The sequence below is a fragment of the Microcaecilia unicolor genome, chromosome 10, assembly GCF_901765095.1.
Source record: "Microcaecilia unicolor chromosome 10, aMicUni1.1, whole genome shotgun sequence".
Classification (NCBI taxonomy): Eukaryota; Metazoa; Chordata; class Amphibia; order Gymnophiona; family Siphonopidae; genus Microcaecilia; species Microcaecilia unicolor.
Genome location: NC_044040.1, coordinates 51852186 through 51875889, shown reverse-complemented (window position 1 = coordinate 51875889; position 23704 = coordinate 51852186).

Genomic DNA, 23704 nt, shown 5'->3' with positions numbered 1-23704 from the left:
ACATTCAATAAAAATCCATTAAAAAATATCAGTAAATAAACCATCATCTATGCTGTACTTATTTAACTACTTATAATGTCTGTCTGGAACATACACCAATGGGGGGGGGGGGGGGTCCCTTTATGTTCTCTGTCCAGCTCCTCCTCTTCTGTATGCATGTCTCCTTTGATCTTTGGCACATCTTTCTCTTCAACAGACACTGGGATCCACATGCTTGGCTCTTATCTTCATTTTTCTTTTTTTTATTTCCTTTCTTCTTCTTCCTCATGTGGGTGCTGAGCCCTCTTCCTCTTCCTAGGGGGGAAGCAATATAGAATATATTGTTACCATGCATGCTTAAAGGCACCTAAATGGAGGTACCCACTTTTAGAAATGCCTTGGGGGGGGGGGGGGGGGTTCTGTAAAGGTTGCCCAAAGTTAGGTGCTCATTTTTGCACCTGAATCAAAGATTGCATGCAAAGTAATTGGATACATTGGTAATAGCAAACAATAATAGGCATTAACAATCACTTAATTGACAGTTATTAACAGTTACATACAGATCTGTCCTATGCCATATTCTATAACATACATGTCTAATTTTCATAGGGGAGGAGCTACAGTCTGGGTTCTGGGATTGGTACGTTACAGAAAATCAGCTGTTGAATAATTGATGTAAATTTAAATATAAGTGGGTAAAACGCCGCGGCCATTTTGAAACGCAGAGAGAGCAATGGATATGTTTCCAGCTTTGGTTGAGGTAATGAAGGATGTGGGATTTATCGATAATCAAGGGATTTAAAGAAATAGAGAAATACTAAGATGTTACACTGTATATGATCTTTTGTTTCATTCTTATGAGACATAACCTTGATACAGCATTGAGTGCGAAACATGATTTCATGTTGGATTAGATGTCTCCGAGATGATTAATTTTCCTAAAAAGAAAAAATAGAAAACAAGAAGAAAATATTTTGTTTTAAGTGCAATTTTGCAATTTTGACTATTATATTGAGTCAAGTTAATGAATGAATGAAGGTTTAAAAATATTAAAAATATGGATCAAATGACGAATACATGCCCACCATAAGAAAGTGCCTGGCTCACAAATATAGCCAAAATGGTGGTGACATGGAGGGGCATAATCGGACATTGGCGGCGGCGCAACAGCTGGCCGGAACCGTATTTTCGAAAAAGATGGCTGGCCATCTTTTTTTTTTATAATACAGTTTAGGCCGGCCAAATGCCAGAGTTCGCCGGGTTTGAGATGGCTGGTTTTGTTTTTCAGCGATAATGGAAAAACATGATGGCCATCTCAAACCCGGCGAAATCCAAGGCATTTGGTCGTGGAAGGAGCCAGCATTTGTAGTGCACTGGTCCCCCTGACATGCCAGGACACCAACCGGGCACCCTAGGGGGCACTTCTAAAAATTAAAAAAATATATATACAAATAGCTCCCAGGTCCATAGCTCCCTTACTTTGGGTGCTGAGCCCTCCAAAACTCACTCCTCACAACTCTACACCATTAACATAGCCCTTATGGCTGAAGGGGGGCACCTACATGTGGGTACAGTGGGTTTGGGGGGGGGGTTGTAGGGCTCAACACTTAGCACCACAAGTGTAACAGTTGGGGGGGGGGGGGGGGGATGGACCTGGGTCTGCCTGCCTGAAGTGCACTGCACCCATTAAAAACTGCTCCAGGGAGCAGGGTATGACATTTGTGGCTGGCATACAGGCTGGCAAAAAAGGTTTTTATTTTTATTTTTTTAGTGTGGGAGGGGGTTGGTGACCACTGGGGGAGTATGGGGAGGTCATCCCCCATTCCCTCCGGTGGTCATCTGGTCAATTGGGGCACCTTTTTGAGGCTTGGTTGTGAAAAATAAAGGACCAAGTAAACCCAGCGAAATATTGCTTAACACCGCTTTTTTATTCCATTAGCCACGAAAGCTGGCCATCTGGTAGCCACGCCCATGTCCCGCCTTCACTTCGCTGCCGACACACCCCCTTGCACTTTCGCCGGCGTGGTGACGGGAAAGCGGCGATGGTGTCAAAAACGCGGCTTTCGATTATGCTGATTTCGCCGCTTTTGCGAAATCGCCGGCCATCTCCCGATTTATGTCGGAAAATGGCCGGCGATCACTTTCGAAAATAAGCCTGATGGTTATCTGATAGATTCTAAATCTAATGTCCCTTGAAGATTGTATAAGTATAGTAATAAGGTACATGTGGAGTTGGGTAACAATATGGAACTGTGTATAAGGAACCCCCTCCATTTAAATATAACTTTGATACCGTGGGAGTTGGATAATTTTCATAGCATTCATCTCCAATAGGGTAATGGCCATGGGAGGGCCTTTGGTGGGTCATAGTTGTTCCCGGCATTTTGGCATGATGTTATAGAATACCTGTATTTCTGCACTAAGGGGCCCTTTTACTAAACGGCAGTAAAGCTCACCGTGGGCTTACTATGCAGCAAGCACTGGGCTACCGCAGTAGCCTGGCGGTAGTTCCCACCCCCAGCATGCACCATTTTGCTACAAAAATATTTTCTATTTTTGTAGCGCCGATGTTTACTCAGTGGTAATTGGGCAGTGCTGCGCTCTGCCCAGTTACCACTGAGTTGGGGTCATGGGTGTTCTCAGAATGTCAATGTGATGTTATAAAATACCTGCATTTCCATGCTAAGGGGCACTTTTACTAAGTGGCAATAAGCCCACTTCCAAACAGGAAATGCCACTGGGCAACGGCAGCAGCCCGGCGGTTGTTCCCACCCCCAGCACATTCCATTTCTGGTGCTACAAAAATATTTTCTATTTTTGTAGTGCCAGTGTTTACTCTGCGGTAACCAGGGAGTGCCGCATGCTTCCCAGTTACTGCTGGGTTACCACAGGAGCCCGTACCGCCACCTCAATGGATGGTATTAAGTGCTCCTCCCTGAAATGGTCGTTCAGTTAGTGGTTTACTTATCACATGACCATTTCTTTTCAAAAAATAGACAGACTTTTACATGTTTCATAGGTGTAAGTGCTCATGCCCCAAGCTAGATAGAAAATGCAGCCTAATCTAGTATACTATAAAGGCCATTCCACTTGGAGTGGGTTTTATAGAATTTGCGCTTAGTGTGGAATATCCCAGGACCTAACTTTGGGTGACCTCTACAGAATTCCCCAGTTCACAGGTAACCTTATTGGGGCTGATGGTAGGGCTAGGAGAAGGGGGCTGATGCTGTTGCTGAGACTAGGAAGGCTAATGATGGAGGTGGGAGAAAGTGAGCTGGTGCTAGGAGATGGCTGACGATAGAAAATGTGGGTCATGAAATGGAATATACCTAAAATGTCATAGAAACTTTCAATATGAATATACTGATAAACTAGTATTTTTCTGTTTCTAGAAAAGCACCTTAAATGCCTCAAAAATAAACCCCTAAAATTCTAAGCAACAAACCCCTAGAATCAGAAGACCTCATGACAAGATTTTAGTACCAGAGTTACTCATAAAATATTCACAGAACAGTTTTGCATCCTCTTTGGACTACAGTCTACTGATGTGCATTAGAATTATTCTTCCCAATGATAACAATTTCAATGCATTTTTTGGAGATTAGTCTTCTGAGTATAACGGCGTTTTACTGATGTACTCAGGTTGTAATAGCATTTTCCCTAAGGCTGATTTCATTTCACATTAAATTTTTAGAGTTTACATATCCTGACCTTTGGGCCCGCTCATTTATTTTCTATGACACCCTACCTATCCATATATCATTATTTCTTGAAGAGTGTCATATAAGTTTTGTGCATATGACACCGCAGAACCTATTTGACCTCAGTCATTACCCTCCTTTGCTCTTATCTCTGTTCTCTATATCTGTCCCAAGCATAATTGAATTCTGTCACAGTTTGGTTGCTGCCACTTCCACCGGTAAGCTATTTTAGGCATCCATTACCCTCTCAGTAAGCAGTGCTTCCTCATATTCTTTTTGAGCTTCAAGTCACCTCTTCCATTTTCTTGTTTTGTACTTTACTGTAGGCTGCTAGATATTTGAATGTTTCTATTGGATCCCCTGTCCCTTCTTATTCTAGATTTCAAGTGCTTTAGGTCTCTCCTTGTATGATTTATTTCCAGGCCCTGCTGTATTTTGGTAACCCCAGCATTAGTACTGAAAGACTCATTATGAACCTGGAGCATGATGGGGCAGATGTAACTGGGAATCACTTCTGCCCCAGTCACTAGAAACAAGGAAAACCCCTGAGGACCTGGTAGGGATTTTTTTTTTTTGGCGGGAGAGAAGTCTGAAGCTGTCTTCTGGGGAAATTGGGGGCCGTGAGGAGGGTCTGGGTTAGGAGTATATTTGGAGGTAGGTTCTGATCTGGAGGGAAAGGAAATCTGTGTCAGTTCTTTAACTGCTGTCCCTTTTAAGATGGCTCTGAAACATTGGGCCACAAGTTAACAAACATAGCCCTATGTACTATAATTTGGATTTACTCCCTTATACAGTAGCTTGATCCCTAGTGGTAATCAGTATTGTTCAAAGTACTAGGCCAAAGTACTTCAGTTTAAGAAAAACTAATGCGTATTTTAATACTTAAGTAAAAGTGCAATGAAAGCCACATTAAAATGTTCTTAAGTGAGAGTAAAAAAGTTACTGCCTAATAAAATACTTTTAGAGTAAAAAGTAAAAAAGATACTGTGACTACAGTGAATGCGACTATTGTTACCATTTTATCCCAGCAATTTTATTGCTCTACAATTCAATCTACTTTGCTTTTAGTAAAACTAAATTTTGATGTGAGTGCATTTGTGAGTCATTAATACACCACAGCTAAAAAGGTGTGCCAGAGCAGGTGATGGGAGGCGGGAAGTACTGCTGGGCAGACTTGTACGGTCTGTGCCCTGAATAAGGCAGGTACAAATCAAGGTAAGGTATACACATATGAGTTTGTCTTGTTGGGCAGACTGGATGGACTGTGCAGGTCTTTTTCTGCCGTCATCTACTATGTTACTATATGTTCAACAACTGCACTTTCAGGAAGTGGATTGTTCAGTCTGATATAAAAAAAAAAAGTTCCTTCAGATCAGAGCAGGCCGCAATATTACTGATACCTTTTAACTGGGTCTGCAGGTACTGATAAAAGGAATCTCTGTCTGAAGCACTTGATTGTCCTTATAGCAAAGAATGCTTTTATCATCATCATTGTCATTATCATCTGCATTAGTAGTAGTACTAATGCACTATGTTTATGTTTATCTTCATCTCTGTTATCATTCTCATGCTGTCCAATTACAGGGAAGGCTTTCACAAAGCTCAAATCATTGTCTGTTGTCCTAACAATTTTTTGTCTGATGGCAAACTCTGTTTGAATATCTTCAAGAAAAGATGCAAGAACATCAAATGTATGGAAACTCTTCAGTCTTAAGGCCAGACAAGCAGACAGTCACGCCAATGTAAAATTTTCCATGGGATGTCCAGCAGTCTGTTGAGCTAGAGACATATGTCTGTTCACCAAGAATTGCTACCAGCTTCAGCTTCATCACCGCTTTAAAGTGATCCAACTCATCACTGTTCTGTTTGTCTGGAGACTAGCAGCCAGTTCGACAAGCACAGACAACTCTACTATTCTCATAAGCTGTATTCCCTGATCACCAAAATTTAAGATGAGATGATCCACTGTTTGTGTGACGAGGTTTGCTGTTTCAATAGGTTTACTGAGGAATCATCATTTAGGTCTCTCTTACACTTTTACTTTTTACTTTTGACTGCAAGCAATTATTACTTCAGTAAAAGTAAAAGTAACAGATTTTCCTGAATTTATTTACAAGTAACAAAACTTTTACTTAAGTACAGTAACTAGTTACATTTACTTAATTACTATACAACACTGGTGGTAATAATGTGAGACTTTTTCTAGGGTCACTAGTGTCATGTGTCATTTTGTAGCAGAAGAGATAAGAGCGACTGGCGATCATTTTTGCCCTGACCCCAATATACTCCAGGGATTTGGCAGGTAGGCATGGAGAGCCTAACTGGGGGGGGGGGGGCAGGGGCGTAGCTACGGGTGGGCCTGGGTGGGCCCAGGCCCGCCCACCCAAGCGCACACACACTGCAGCAGCAGCAGCGCGTACCACGGCAGAGATGGCACGACACCGGGCACCCACTCGCGCTCTGGCTCTGCTCTCCTCTCTCCAGGTTCCTTCCAGCCCGAATTCTCAGGCCCGCCCAACACCACCACCCAAGCGCACACACTCACTGACTGCAGCAGCCTAGCATACTACACGTCGCGCCGTCGCAGGCACCTGCTAACTGCCGCTCAGCTGATCTATCATCTCTCCAGTTGCAGCCTGCAGGTTGCATCATCAGCGCGTCATTGTTTTCCATCCTACGCGGACGGACATGGCTGTGCGCGGCGGCGGCCGTGCTCACCCTTGCTCTCACTCCGCTTGGCCTCAGCTCCGTCTGCTTGCTCGTGGTAACTCAACAGGCATCTGACGGGCGGGCATAGCTGCACGGCACACAGGGTTAGTGCGAGCCTTTGCCTGCCCTGGCCTGAAATGTGGGAATTTGGGAAAATCGAAATTTGAATCGAGAATTCGAGATCCTCAGGGTTTTGCGTTAGTTGGGGGAGGGGCAATGATGAAATGTTTGGCCCACCCACTTTGTTCTCAGGCCCGCTCTAAATTGCCTGTCTGGCTACGCCACTGGGGGGGGGGGGGGGGAGAGAGAGATAAATGGAGGAAAAAAGGGAATTCAAGGGGTCTGAATTGGGGGACCATCATGGGGAGTCTCAGTTGGGGGGGGGGGGGTGATCAGGGGGTGCATGGATTTGGGGGAACCATAGGGGGAAAATATTACAGCTGGACCCTTTAAAAAGTGGCCTGGGAGCATCCGATACAACCAGGACAGAAAAATACTACCTGCTTTATCCTGGAAGGTTTTTTTTTCCAGGAATACCATGACTTGTGGAGTTTACTACAAGATCATTTTTCCACTTACATAGTAATGAGCTGATTTGCATGCATTTGCATGCTTGCTTTTCATTACAATGTATTCCATGGTATGGAATATTAACTTGCATTACAGTAATATAACAAACTTTATTGCCCTTTAACATGTGTAACACATCTTAATAACTATCCGCCAGGGTCGCTTTACTCATACTACCCCTCTCCTCAAGTCGCTTCACTAGCTCCCTATCCGCTTTCGCATCCTGTTCAAACTTCTTCTACTAACCTATAAATGTACTCACTCTGCTGCTCCCCAGTATCTCTCCACACTCGTCCTTCCCTACACCCCTTCCCGTGCACTCCGCTCCATGGATAAATCCTTCTTATCTGTTCCCTTCTCCACTACTGCCAACTCCAGACTTCGCGCCTTCTGTCTCGCTGCACCCTACGCCTGGAATAAACTTCCTGAGCCCCTACGTCTTGCCCCATCCTTGGCCACCTTTAAATCTAGACTGAAAGCCCACCTCTTTAACATTGCTTTTGACTCGTAACCACTTGTAACCACTCACCTCCACCTACCCTCCTCTCTTCCTTCCCATACATATTAATTGATTTGATTTGCTTACTTTATTTTTTTGTCTATTAGATTATAAGCTCTTTGAGCAGGGACTGTCTTTCTTCTATGTTTGTGCAGTGCTGCGTATGCCTTGTAGCGCTATAGAAATGCTAAATAGTAGTAGTAGTAGTAGTAGTACCTGAAACAGAAAAATGTATATTATAGCAAGTAGGTGTGGTCTGGGCATGTTTTGAGAAGAAGGATACTCGTCTATGTCCAAAATATCAATGTCTGGAATTACCCCTGCTAACTGGGATGTCTAGATTTCAGAAAAGTGCTGCTATTGAGTAGTACTCCACTGGAGGGATTAGGGAATATCGCCTGCTTATTTTTTCAGTAGTTGATGTCCCCTGAAATGCAAGGGATATTGAACTCTGTCACAGCTTAGGAAAATAAAGCTATATATGGCCCATATACAAAGGTGCGTAAGGGCCTATGTGCGTACAGCATGCGCCAAATCAGTATTAACGCCCAACTATTACATGCCCCGGGTGATAATTCTGAATTTGGCATGCGTTGAAAACACGCAGTAGAAAATATTTTCTATTTTCTACCACATGGTGCTTACCTGGCGATAAACAGCAGTGTGCACATGCTACATGCCTACTGCCCGGGTAGCGCGTGAGACCTTACCGCTAAGTCAATGGATGGCAGTAAGATCTCAGGCCAAAAATGGACGCGTGCTGGTTTTTATTTTGCCGCATATCCATTTTCCAGCCCCTTACAAAAGGCCCTTTTTCCAGGACGCAGTAAAAACTAGCCCAGCGCGTGCCCAATAAACGTGCTCGCACTGCCACAGGCCACTTTTTGCTGTGGCTTAGTAAAAGGCCCCCCATGTTTCCAAAATGGCTGATGTAAATGTTTACATTTGATCACATAAATGTTTATGTTGCTGTTTCATAACAAAATATGTTTTTGTGCTGGCACATAAATGTCCACGTGCCCATGTTGACCCATTGATATTTTAGACCAGTGTCCTTCACTAATTTTTAAATTGGAGCCACTTTGAATTTAAATGAGCTGAAGGAAAGCCACCAAATATCATCACATATGGGGATGAGACACTAAGACCAGTATGTCTCAGAAACATTCATCCCCCCCAGCCCACCTTCAAACATTTCATTTGAGGATATCCTTAAGGAATTAGGCTTTATTGTTTATTGAAAAAGCCTTAATTGTCCAAGTTATCTCAGAAATTCTTAGCAGATTACAAATTTACATACATAATTTTGGTATAAACAATAATATTAAAATAAAAACAAAATATTAAAATATATCATCTAAACATTACAACCCACAAGTTCCATACCTAAACAGAGATAATAAGCAGAAAAACTTAAACACCCCCCAGTGTCTTAACCATTGATAAGATCTTCACCAAATGCTTGTTGAAAAAGAATTGTTTTTTAAAAATCTTTTTTTAAAGCAGGCATAGATCTCATTGTGTAAACCTTAAGTGGCAGTTTGTTCTATAACATTCGCTCTGTTACCTTTGAAAATCATCGTTCTGTACTCCTCAAGCTTGATCAATTGAAACTATAGAACATCTAATAAATGCACTGAAGAGTTTGTGAAGACTGATTTATATGCCAGCTAGCAGAGATGGTTGGTGAGATATTATTTGTTAACATGTAAATACAAGTAGTAGGATTTTATATTGAATTCTAAACTCTACAGGTGTAAACGTATGAGGGCTGGTGAAATATGATCAAATCTAGACAGTCCATAAAGAGAATGAGCTATAGAATTTTGTGCAATTTCAAAAGATTTTAATAATTTCTTTGTCACTCCTAACACCATACAAAACATAACAAACCAAGTCAACAGATGTAGAAGAAACCAATAGGGTGGGTAGGGATAGGCAAAATTTCCTAACCACCCCAGCCACCCACACCCGCTCCTGCCCACCTAAAAAGTAACAAAAAAACCCACCAAAACCTCTCAGCTTTCCCCAAGCTGTCTCCATGCCATCCACCAATCAACCACCATTCATAATCTTCCAATCCGCTTCTTTGTAGTTGCTATCCTACTATAACGTACCATTAAATCTTTCAAACCTTCCTTCCCATTCTCCTTTCTTACCCACCCCTCCCTCCCTACCTTTTCCATATCCATTATCCATCCATTCCTTCCTCTGACTCAGTCAATGTTATACACCCTCACAGTCAAAACTGTGGGGTCCCCTTATATTTTCTGTTTTTCATTTTTTCCGGTGTAAGGGAATGCCTTGAAACAACCTCAGGCGAAACGTGTTGGCACAGCAACCCCTCAGCCACAGTTTAGATAAGTAACATTTCTCAACTTATCAACTTACCGTCTTATAACCTATAGAGACATTTATTAAACAATGAGTGAAAAGAAAATAATGAAATGGAAATATAAAATTATGAATTATTTTCTAAAATTAAGAACATTACCTTTGATTGATAAAGAGATAAGGCGTTACATCTACTTCCATTATTTCCAAAGCCAATGGCTTAAGTGGAAGCCTTCCTCTGAAGATCCAAATTTTGCATAATTGTGATGATTGTTTTCCTTCTCCTTCAAGCATGCAGCTCTTCCTCCCCATCCAATGTCCCCTTTCTATGGGGAGCTTGGATAGAGAAGCATATTCTAGCAGAAAAAAATCCTGAATGATTAGGGGCTAGACCACAGATCTCCAGGGGCCGCCATTGGCCCATCGGGCCTTACATTGAAGAACACTGTTTTAGAGATTTATGATTCTAAAATGGACTTTCCCACTGTATGTAACTGGTGAACATCCATTTCTCCATCAGCAGATCCTGTTCTAAAATATAACCTGAATCTTTCTAAAGTGTCATTTCACACTGTTATGACACATTTCTCAAGATCACCGAAAAGTATTAATTATAGAACTCATGCTTACAATGGTCCTTTTTGGAGTCCTTTTACTTAAGCTGTATTAGGCGCTAACACTCGCCTAATTCTAAAAATGTATGCTTTATGGTTTACTAGTGGAACCAAGCCCGTGAAATGGGCCCTAGGAAGGCTCTCGTGTAAGTGTTTTTTTCTCTCTCCCCCTGCCCTCGCCTCCATGTCCAGCAATTCTTCCCTCCACTCCCATGCCCTCCATGTCCACTGATTCTCCTCTTCCCTGCCCTCCCATCCATGTCCCGCGATTCTCTCCTCTCCTCCCATACCATCCATGTCCACCGATTCTCCTCTTCCCTGCCCTCCCATCCGTGTCCCGCAATTCTCTCCTCCCCTCCATGTCCAGCAATTTGTACCTGAACATTCTCTGGCTGGCTTCCATTCCGTTCGTAACATCCTGACGTCAGCTCACCTCCAGTGTTCCCTTCCCTCTCACTGTTCCGCCCTCCTCTGATGTAATTACATCGTTACGCGAGGGCAGGACAGTGAGAGGGAAGAGAACGCTGGAGGCTTGCTGACATCAGGAGATGTTACGAACCCAGACAGCCAGACAGCCAGAGAACGTTGGAGGTACAAATTATTTATAGGATGGTTTACTTCCTTACATAATAAAGCAGTATATGATACACAATTCTTTTAGAGAGTAAGGAAAAGAGCACCACTAGAGATGTTAATTTTTTGCCCCATCTATCACGGGTCTTGCCTTCATAGAAGTCACCTATTTTTCTTCTAATTTATTTTTTTACAAAGAACTCATTAAAACAAGTTTCCTGTCAGTGTGGTTCCATTGATTTGATGGTTACTGTTTAGCCTGACTGACAGTTTGCAATTTAAGGTAAATGAACTATAGAGATACAAGTAAAAGCAGTTTGTTTGCACACCTATCAATAAAGAAAGAGCAATTAAGAACGATATTTTAAACATGAAACACTGCTATTAACATGGACATTTGTAATTAGAGGGAAATTTTCAAATTGCCTGCTTTAATGTATTTTCCTTGTAAAAAATGTCATGCATACAAAGAACCCATTGGCCGTTGCATTTCCTTTGTGTTATGGAAAAGAACGCTTGTAGATTTTAAAATACAGTTTACCCATGTTAATTCTGATCATGTCCAAAATACATCTGCAGGAACAATTTCCCAAAATGCAACAAAAAGAACATGCATTGTTTGATCTCATTGCCAATACCGAGAAAGTTAGAAAGTTAGGGCCCGATATGCAGCACTATTTAACAGGCCAAAAACGGCCCATAGCCAGTTAAATAGTGCTTAGCTGACTAGCTATTGTTTTGGCCTGGAAAGATGACTAGAAAAGGAAAGAGATCAAACACACTTTCCCAAAGATAAATACCGTTTATTTACATCTAGTGCCATGCTCTTAAAAGCAAATGCAATATATTTATACCTAATAATAATAATAATAATAATAATAATACACCACTCCAACAAATGATGACATCCTGGCTCAATCACTTCATTCAACTTAGGCTGGGAAAGTCCCTCTGACCAAAAATCAGGATTGATATTATAGAAATTCTCCAATAGTTTGTCAATCCCTATTCTATTTCTAGAATGTTGCAGCCTAGTTGTGGCCTGTCTGGCCGGTTAAATAGGGCCCGATATTCAGCCAGCAGCAGGCAGTGTGCTTGCTATCCACCACTGGTGTTAAACATAAGTATATACAGTAAGTATTGCCATACTGGGACAAACCAAAGGTCCATCAAGCCCAGCATCCTGTTTCCAACAGTAGACAATCCAAGTCACAAATACCTGGCAAGATCCCAAAAAAGTACAAAACATTTTATACTACTTATCCCAGAAATAGTGGATTTTCCCCAAGTCCAATTTAATAATGGTCTATGGACTTTTTCTTTAGGAAGCTGTCCAAACCTTTTAAAAACTCTGCTAAACTAACCGCCTTTTACCACATTCTCTGGCAACGAATTCACGTTGAGTGAAGAAACATTTTCTCCGATTCGTTTTAAATTTACTACTTTGTAGCTTCATCACATGCCCCCTAGTCCTAGTATTTTTGGAAAGCGTAAACAGATGCCTCACGTCTACCCGTTCAACTCCACTCATTATTTTATAGACCTCTATCACAGACATTCAGTGCCAGTCACTGGAAATGTATATATATATATACATACCTCTTCAAGTGGAGGAGTGGCCTAGTGGTTAGGGTGGTGGACTTTGGTCCTGAGAAACTGAGTTCAATTCCCACTTTAGGCACAGGCAGCTCCTTATGCTGCTGGGCAAGTCACTTAACCCTCCATTGCCCCATGTAAGCCACATTGAGCCTTCCATGAGTGGGAAAGCACAGGGTACAAATGTAACAAAATTAAATTAAAAAAGACTAATTGTTCAGGAGCAAACTCCCACATAACATACCGCACATTCACAAGGATAACTCAATAAGAAAGAGATTCCCAGTTCTCTAACTTGTTGACGCATAGCCAAAAAAAGCCTTTTTCTTTTCTTGGGTGATCTTTATAACATCTGGAAGCATCCATACTCTTTGACCTGAGATTTTCAAAAATACAAACGGAGAAGCAAATTTAAACTACCAGTAAAGTAGCATGCCCCAGCACTTCCTCCGCAGATTGTTCTACAAAAGCTGTTAAGGTGTTCATTTCCACTATATTGTTCTGTATCAAATTTTCCCCTTGATTTATTTCCTGGGAGGCATTACTTCCAATTAACAGGCAAAAAGTATATCTTATTAATAGGAGGAATATGTTCTAAGGAATAATGCAAAACTTCCACTAAGTATTTCTTCAAAACATCCAATAGAGCCATACCTCTCAGATTTGGAAGTATTAAAATATGTAAATTTAATCTCCTATTGTAATTTTTCAGCTGTTCAACTTTTCTGTGCATCATTTCTTTATCTTTTACCAATGCAACAGTCAACTCTTGATTTTTTTCCCCCAAGTCCTTCTTTACTTGTTGAATCTGGGATGTAAGCTCAGTCTTAATAGTTTACATATTTACTGTCAATTTTGCTCACCAAAGTCAAAGCATCCACTGAAGTCTTAGACAGCATTGCCTCCAACTTGATCAAAACCCACCAGACACCTTCCAGCATCAAACTATTCAGGGCCACAGATTTCAAACTACCACCAAGATCACCAGCAGCTCCCATGCAAGGAGGAGCCTCCTCCACTACTATGCCGGCAATGGCTTCTGCAGTCAGCTTTGTCAGGACTCCCACTTTTGCTGGAGAGTATTCCAGGCCTAAGCTCTCCGACACTCACTCAAACTCCAGATTCATTCAAAGAGGTTCAGAGCATGAATCACTCAGTGTTAAGCTGCACAGGGGTAGAAGTCAAGCCAGCGGAGGCTGTAGGCTTATCAGCCTCTTTCTATATCTGGATTTAATGCCAGCAGCTGACAGCAAACACAATGCCTGCCACTGGCTAAATATCGGGCCTTGACTATCTGGGGTCAATGCAGGTGGCAGCAGAATATCAGGGGGTTAGTCTTTTTTAGATACTGTTCCATGTCTCAATCCCAGTCTCAAGTAGCTAAAAATTACTCCTTTTTAAAAATTCCTTCCCCACCCCTAGACTCTCCTTGGGGTATATCAAGGATAGGACTATCCCCACTTGCTTCTACTCCAGCAGTGTCACCTTTCAAACTGGCACCAGTTGACCCCAGACACTCATCTGTCCCATACATTTATTAATTAATTAATTATTTATTTATTTGTTGCATTTGTATCCCCCATTTTCCCTCATATTCGTAAGCTCAATGTGGCTTACATAGTACCGGAAGGCGTTTGACGGCTCCGGTGAGAACAAATACAAAGTGAAATTGTGGCAGAATAAAGTTTATTTGGCAAAGTCACATTTAGGGAAATGTGCAATGGAGGAATTGAGTTATGTCCATTACGTACTTTAATTTTGTATTATCGCAGAGATCAGGCATTTAGGTTGGATCGGCAGGGTATGCCTTTTTGAATAGGTTAGTGATTTCTGGAAGTTTAGGTGGTCATGCGTCGTTTTCAAGGCTTTTGGTAATGCGTTCCAGAGTTGTGTGCTTATGTAGGAAAAGCTGGATGTGTAAGTTGGTTTGTATTTGAGGCCTTTGCAGCTTGGGTAGTGCAGATTTAGATATGTTCGTGTTGATTTTGAGGTGTTTCTAGCTGGTAAGTCGATTAAGTCTGTCATATATCTAGGGGCTTCACCGTAGATTATTTTGTGAACCATGGTGCAGATTTTGAAGGTAATGCATTCTTTAATTGGGAGCCAGTGTAGTTTTTCTCGGAGGGGTTTTGCACTTTCATATCACATTTTTCCAAATAGAAGCCTAGCTGCCATGTTCTGAGCAGTCTGAAGCTTCTTTAAGGTCTGTTCCTTGCATCTCGCGTAAATTCCGTTGCAGTAATCTAAGTGGCTTAGTACCATTGATTGTACCAGGTTACAAAATGTATCCCACGGGAAGAATTGTTTCAGGTGTTTGAGTTTCCACATTGAGTGGAACATTTTCTTTGTTGTGGATGCCACTTGGTTCTCTAGCGTTAAGTTACGGTCTATTGTAACTCTGAGGATTTTCAGGCTGTCTGAGATAGGAAGGATGTAGTCTGGGGTGTTGATAGTTGTGGGGTTGTCCGCGCTATGTTGGGATGAGAGGATGAGACAATGTGTTTTTTATTGAGTTTTAGCTGAAATGCATTTGCCCATGAATCCATGACGTTTAAGCTGAGTTTGATTTCGTTGGTGATTTCATTCAGTTTGGATTTGTATGGAATATATATTATGACATTGTCTGCATATATGAATGGGTTAAGGCCTAGGGTAGATAAGGATTTGGCTAGTGGGCTCATCATTAGGTTGAAGAGGATTGGTGATAGTGGTGATCCTTGTGGAACTCCACAGTCTGCTTTCCACGGTGGTGATAAGCTAGAGTTTGATTTTACTTGGTAGGTTCTTGTAGTTAGGAAGCCCTTGATCCAGTTAAGTATGTTTCCACCAATCCCAATTATCTAATACTCTTATTAATATATTGTGATTTACCATGTCAAATGCACTACACATGTCGAATTGGAGAAGGATGTTTTTGCCTATTGCTATTTCCTGCTTGAATTTGGCTAGGAGAGTGAGTAGTACTGTTTCATTGCTTTGAAGGGGGGCGAAAGCCTGACTCTGATTCATGTAGTATTGAGAATTTGTATATATAATCTGTAAGTTGTTTGGTTACCATGCTTTCTATCAGTTTGATTACTAACGGGATCGATGCTACTGGACGGTAGTTAGTGATTTCATTTATTTTTTTCTTTGTGTCTTTTGGTATCGGGGTGAGTAGGATATTTCCATTTTCCTTGGGGAAGTGACGTTTCTAAAGCATATAATTTACGTGGGATGTGAGGTCTTCTATGAAGCTGTCGGGGGCAGATTTCATTAGGTAGCTGGGGCAGGTATCTAGTTTGCAATGAGTGTTGAAGAACCTGCTAATCACCTGGGTAACTGTTTCGATGGTAAGGAGGGCGAAGTTTAGCCAAGTCCGGTCAGCTGGATATGCTCCAGTGGTGGGGTCCAACTCATTAAGGAAGTAATCAATGTCAGTGGTGGCTTGAGGTAGTGTATTGCGTAGGTTTATAACTTTTTCATTGAAATACTTAGCAAGTTCATCTGCCGATGGGATGTCTGTATTCGTTGTAGTGACCGGGTTGGTGCCAAGGAGTTTGTTCACGAGTTGGTATAATTTCTTTGTGTCTTTGTAATCTGTCCCTATTTTAGTTTTATAGTAAGATCTTTAGGTCTGCATTATAGCGTATTTGTATTTGTTTCCATGTGTTGAGTGTGTGTTCATCTTTGTTTTTTTCCATGCTCGTTCAAGTTTCCTGGAGTGTGTTTTTAGTTTTTTTCAGTTTTGTCGTTGAACCATGGTATTGAGTTGTGCCTGCGTGAGGTTCTTGTTCATAAGGGTGCTATTTTATTTAGTATACTTTTGCATCTTTGTCCCATTCTATGAGGTAGTCTGTGGATTCGGTTTGTGCTGACCAGTCGTTATTGTACATCAATTACCAGAATGTTTTTGTGTCTACTTGACCTCTTGTGCTGTATGATGTGTGTTCTTGTGTTCATTATGAACCCTTCTTCCTCCAATGTAGGGACAAGTTGAGTTTGTAGTGGTCAGTCCAGGGTGTTTCTGTCCATTTGACATCTGTTATTTTGAAATTCTGGTCTGTTGAAAGCTTGTGTGAGATGAGGTTGAGTCTGTGCCCTTTGATGCGGGTTGCTTGCAATTGTAGCCATTTAAGATCTCATAAGTGGAGGAATTCCTTACAGTCTCGCACATTGATAGAGTTTGGTCTTCTAAGTGAAGGTTAATGTCTCCTAATACTATTATGTCGGAGTTGGTTACGCATGTGTTGAAATGAAGTCCATGAAGTTAGTCTGGCTTTCGTTTCATTTGCTTGGAGGTCTGTAGAACAGGTCACAGTTCAGATGATCCTGTAGGGTTTTGTTGTGGATTCTGATAGAGGCAATTTCAAGTTGGGGTGTTACGGATTCGGCAATGGTTTCGGTGGTAAAATGGGATTGATAGATTAGTGCTATGCCTCCGCCTCTTTTTCCCTTTCTGGTCCAGTGTGTGATTTTGTATCCTGGGGGACACAGGTCTAGGATTATAGGGTCATTTTGGTCATGGATCCAGGTTTCATTAATGAAGAGTAGGTCCAGATTATCTGATGTGATCCAGTCTGTTAGTATTCCCATTTTATTTACAGCGGATCTAGCGTTGATATAGCACACTTGGATTGTTAGGAATGGATCATCTGTGTTTGATGTTGTGTGGATTTTTAGTAATTGTCGTTTTTTAGCTAAGGTGGGTTTGTTTGGATCTCTCTTTCCCTTCTGTTGTGATTATCCATGTATTGGTGTTCTTCCTTTGTTTAAGTTATTGTCAGTTTGATGAGGTGTGGAGTATCTGATCAGTCTTTGATGATTGTATAGTATGGGTATGATGTTACTTACTGTGAGTGGGCTGGTTAGTGATGAATGGATCAGTGTTAGGGAGTAGGTTAATAGAAGAAGTTTGATGGTGTTCATTTTGATATCTGTTCCCTGTGGCTTCCTATAGGCTGTGATCTGATAATTGGATGGGTAATTAGACTTTGTTCTTGGTGTGGAGTCTGGTGTTCTGGTCTTGTGTGTTAGCTTTGGGTCAGTTTCAGTGATAGTTGGTTAGCCGGGGAGATGTGAGGGGGGGAGCAGTTCTGGGTCGGAGTCCTCCGTTGATCTGTCTCATAACAACCAATTGTTTCCCACCTCCTTGCCCAGGGAGTCTTCAGTCTCCTGTTTCTAGCTATGGCTGTAGACAGATGGGAGGCAGAGGGAGGGGGAACTTCAAAGCACTTCATTTATTTAACAGGGAGACATTACATATGCGACTGGCTATCTTTAGTTACACGGAGATGTCACACATGCAACTGGCTATCTTTAGCTACTAACAAAACCAAAGATAGGAGAATATCACTAGAAACACTTATATAATATAAATGAGGTAGAGTCTCATATCATTATTCACGGCTACTATTCACATCACTCCCGTGGTGAATCTATGCTCGTGCATTAAAATCAAAGCCGTTTATCATTTTTTTTATATTTATCTTTAGCTACTGGCAGGTTGGCCCAAATTGGAAAGGTTGCTCTTGATCCGGCAAGATATTTGAAAGACAATGGTAGGGTACTTAGTTTAATTGCTCTTTGGAATGTGGTATGCAAGGAGTGCTAGCGTTTGAGCACTAGTTTAAGATTTCCACGGAATCTTTACATTACTCAAACGTCTCATTCAAAATGTACACTTCAGCAGTCTTGCTACTTTAGTTAAAAGTTCGTTTGTATGCAGTTAATGACCAGACTGATACAATCAGGTTGTAGGATTAATTTTCCTTTCTAATTAGACCAACTTACATAAATCTGCTCTCCTCTCAAGCCCAGCAGCTCCGGCTTGATCAGAAGCAGTGCAGAAGGCTCCTCTAAAGGGCCTTTAGAGCTCCGTCAATCACAGGGTCACAGTATCTTGAGGCAGAATAGACAATTTACTCACTGTCTGATGTTCTGGCGCGTTGCCCAGGGTGCAGAGATAAGTGATGTCAGTGATAATTCAGGACGAGTCAAAGGATGAAGATTGAAGAAAGCGGGGCGGATGCGTAGGGTCCACCAGGCTGTCCAGCACCCTTCGGTCATGCCGAGCTCCCGTAGGCAAGTGCTGGCATCTAGGCTGTTCATCCACGCCGAGCCTTGCTGCAGCAGCTCCCATTCTGGTGGAGGGAGGAAAGGGATGCGCTGTAAAGCCGCTGCCGCTGCTCACCTGCTGGCTCAGTCAGTTCCAGTCTCACTTTGCAGCCTTTTCATATACGACATTGGGAATTTATGTTTATGGGAAAACAAATTCCCCATCAGGCTTTACACTAGATCAGAGGCATGTAAAGATTTGTTTTTTAAAATTGTTATTTCTGCCAGGGTTTTACATGATGAATTAAGGAAGTAACTCTCAAATTTCCTTTGTTTATTTTCACCTCCAAAATGAAGAGAAATATACATTGCAGGATAGTACCAGCATGTTGTATTATATAGATTACCTATAAAGTATCATTTTGTTATTTGCCATCAAAATACTCTAAGGTGACAATTTTAGAAGCCGTTATGTATGGTAAAATGTTATTTACCTATAAAATTGGCTTGTTATAAAATTGTTTCAGCACTTTGCAGGTAAAAGTGTGAGTGCAATACCATTTTGTGCATATTTATAACGAGCAGAGGCATTTCTGGGGTGGAACTGGGGTGCAGCTTGATCTTACATTTATCCCTCAAACCTATAATTGAATCTATCTATAGTAGACAGTGAACTGTAAAATTACCTCTGAACAGATAATTGCCTCAATGAGTTGCATTCAGGATCCATCTTTTAATTCCCCACCTTGTATTTCCCATGAAACACCTCACTTCTCTTAATATCTCTATTTACCACAACCTACATACCATGATGAGCTTGACTTTCCAATGCTTTCCTATCATTCTCTGTCTATGGGAAAAGATCTTGAGGGATAAGGCCTATGGCACCCTTGCAATAAAATGCCTGCTAAGAATGTTTTAAAGGGCAATTCTATAAATTAGTACCTAAAGATAGGTGTCAATTGGGTCTATACATTTTAGAATAATAGCATTTATGCACCTGATTGGCAAAACACACAACGCAGAAAACCAAAACAGTCCCACATGGTTTCAATCAAAAGAGCACAAAAGGCGAGGGAAAGGCCAAGTAGATGATCCAGGAAAAAAAGGACTTTTATTAACAAGTGCTCAAATCAACAATACTAGACACAAGCAGAATATAGTGCTGATCAGAGATGGACTCTACATGGGCCATGTTTTATCTGACAAACCTTCATCAGGGGTCCAACATTTTCAACTGCCATTGACAGTGTAACTGTTGGAGCTTAACTGTAGGTGCATCAATACCAATATATAAATTTTGTGCCCAGTTGTCATTATAGAATTGGTGCTAAACAGTGGTGTACCAAGGGGGGGCGGTCCGCCCCGGGTGCACGCCGCTGGGGGGTGCCGTGGCGCGTGCCTGTGGGTTCCGACTTCACGAACTTCGCTTGTTCACTGCAGCTCCTTCTGCCCCGGAACAGGTTACTTCCTGTTCCGAGGCAGAGGGAGCTGCAGCGAACGAGTGAAGTTCACGAAGTCAGAGCCCACAGGCGAGCGCCGCAGCACCCCCCTCAGCGGCGTGCACCCGGGGGGGGTGTCATTTCGCCGGGGAGGGGAGAAGGTGTCATTTCGCAGGCGGGGGGGGGGGGGGGGGGGGGGCGCTGCACCCGGGGGGGGGGGGGGCGCATTGGTGATCCGCCCTGGGTGCCATCCACACTAGGAACGTCACTGGTGCTAAATACCTGGCATTGCAGTGCCTAAATATTGGTGTCAATTGTGAGTAGATAAAATAATTCATGTGTGATGCAATAAATTTCACTTAATGCATGCTATAACAATCCCTCAGTAGAATAAGGATGGTAGTAACTTGCATTCTAAGACAAAATGTGTAGCGTTCCATGTGCCATCTCTTAAAATCTTCCAATACAGTAACTGGGCCAAAATGGAAGGGCCAATTAACATGTAGGAGTTTCTCCTCACATGTACTGTGCAGATCACAGGTTCATCCTACCAGGAGCTACATTCCATTTCCCTTTCAAATAACGTTTAGCAACCCTTTTCTCCCATCTTGAACAATATCAGATACCATCAATCACCCCTACCCCCCATAGAATCAAATACAGCAGTAATATATGGTCTTGATTTCTTTCTACCATTTTCAAACATTCTTTAAATTAAATTATACTGTGTTACATGAAATTTCTTCTAACATTTCAAGATGTGCTTTCTGATTGATAATGCATTTTATTTTCTCTGCAACATAATTTAGGCAGTTCATAGCTTACTTCAAACAAATTTGAAATGGAATTGCTTCTTGTAAACCATCTATCCAGAAAAGCAAATCAGCTTGTAAATATTTGATTAGATTAAGGAACTGCACAATCATATATTCTTAAAGACAAATTTGTTATGTTCCATTCATTTAACAGACAATTTAACATCGTTTTCAAAAGATTTTGATGTTAGCAAAAATTACACATATTTGTATTAAGGGTTCACTTATCTATTTATTATTCATAATAAGGTTTTAAAATGTTATTAATATGCAGTAATCTGCAGTAATTAGTGATGCTCATTGAGTACAATGGTCTCATTAAATTAATAGCTAGCTACAGTGCTTAATACATGTATTTGGTTCCATTATCTAATCTAATCTAATCTAATATCCAATTTCTAGACCATACGCTCCATAAAAGGTCCAAAGGGGTTTACATAATATAATGTACAGATAAGAAATTACAAAATACACATCATAATGTACAGAAAGGGAAGTCACAATCAATAATTGGTGTCAAACAAATACTTCTGAAATAAATAGGTGTCTTCCGGAAGTTTATATAGGAAGACATTTGTTTCAAAAGCAGGAGGAAGATTATTCCACACTAGCAGAGATTGGTATAGAAAAGAGGTTTCTAAAGACTTTTTAGAATGAGCACCCTTGAATGATGAACATGCATATGGTCTCTTCGAGTAGTTGAAAGAACCATGTTAAAATGGATCAAAAGAACAAGAAAATCATTTCATACTAACATATGTTGTGGGTTAGAACACTCCATGTTACACTCCCCCTGCTGTATACATGGAGGAAAATATGGAGGGAAAAGGCCTCAAAGCCATTTGTGGTGCTCAAATATATTTGACATGAGCCACCAAGAAGACTCAAAATCGTCTTTGGCCAAAACATCTGCTTTTTCTATTAATTCACTATGTTGTGCTTTATTTTCTTCTCCTATAAATTAGGGAGTACAAGGTAAGTGTGTTTGATGGTTTTATTTATTTTATTTTTTTATTTGTTGCATTTGTATCCCACATTTTCCCACCTAGTACCGTGAGGCAACAAATACAAAGTGATATTATGGTATAATAAAGTGCATGTGTGACAGTCACATAAGGGAATAGAAAGGAGGAAGCGTTAAGTTTGACCATATATGCTATAAGAGCATTTATTTATATATATTTATTTATTTGTTTGTTTGTTACATTTGTATCCCACATTTTTCCACTCATTTGTAAGCCCAATGTGGCTTACATAGTTCTGGAGAGGCATTTGCGGACTCCGGTGTAGACAAATACAAAGTGATATAAGTGACATTGTGGTTAAATAGTTAGATAAGCTAATGTGGTGTAACCACATTGGGGGATTGTGCAACAGAAGGTATGTGTCCTGGTTGAACTGTGCATTAGTTAAATTGTGTTGCAGAGATTGGGCATTTATGTTGGATCAGTGGGGTATGCCTTTTTAAACAGGTGAGTTTTTAGGTCTTTCCGGAAGTTTAGGTGCCCACTTGTGTTTTCCAAGGTTTTTTGGTAAAGCGTTCCACAGTTTTGTGCTAATGTAGGAAAAGCAGGACACATATGTTGATTTGTATTTGAGTCCTTTACATCTTGGGAAGTGCAGATTTAGGTATGTTCTTGCTGATTTTGATGTGTTTCTCGTTGGTAGGTCGATCAAGTTAGACATGCATTCCGGATTATTTTATGAACCAGTGAGAGAGAGAGAGAGAGAGAGAGAAGACATTTTTTTAAATGTAAACATAAACTGTGTTAATCTATTTGAGAAGAAAATAAAGCCACAATAAAGTGAATTAAAAGAAAAGCATGAGGTTTTTTGAGTCTTGTTGGTGACTATTCTTATTTCAAATACATTTGAGCACCACAGATGGGTTTGAGGCCTTTTTCCTCCATATTTTCCTCCATGTGTTCAGCAGGGGGAGTGTAGTACAAAAAACAGAAGAAACTAGACTTCGCAAGGAAATCAACAAGAAATAAAACAGCAAAGATGACCAACAAAGCAAAAAACAAAAAATATAAAAATAATATATACAGTGGGGGAAATAAGTATTTGATCCCTTGCTGATTTTGTAAGTTTGCCCACTGACAAAGACATGAGCAGCCCATAATTGAAGGGTAGGTTATTGGTAACAGTGAGAGATAGCACATCACAAATTAAATCCGGAAAATCACATTGTGGAAAGTATATGAATTTATTTGCATTCTGCAGAGGGAAATAAGTATTTGATCCCTCTGGCAAACAAGACCTAATACTTGGTGGCAAAACCCTTGTTGGCAAGCACAGCGGTCAGACGTCTTCTGTAGTTGATGATGAGGTTTGCACACATGTCAGGAGGAATTTTGGTCCACTCCTCTTTGCAGATCATCTCTAAATCATTAAGAGTTCTGGGCTGTCGCTTGGCAACTCGCAGCTTCAGCTCCCTCCATAAGTTTTCAATGGGATTAAGGTCTGGTGACTGGCTAGGCCACTCCATGACCCTAATGTGCTTCTTCCTGAGCTACTCCTTTGTTGCCTTGGCTGTATGTTTTGGGTCATTGTCGTGCTGGAAGACCCAGCCACGACCCATTTTTAAGGCCCTGGCGGAGGGAAGGAGGTTGTCACTCAGAATTGTACGGTACATGGCCCCATCCATTCTCCCATTGATGCGGTGAAGTAGTCCTGTGCCCTTAGCAGAGAAACACCCCCAAAACATAACATTTCCACCTCCATGCTTGACAGTGGGGACGGTGTTCTTTGGGTCATAGGCAGCATTTCTCTTCCTCCAAACACGGCGAGTTGAGTTCATGCCAAAGAGCTCAATTTTTGTCTCATCTGACCA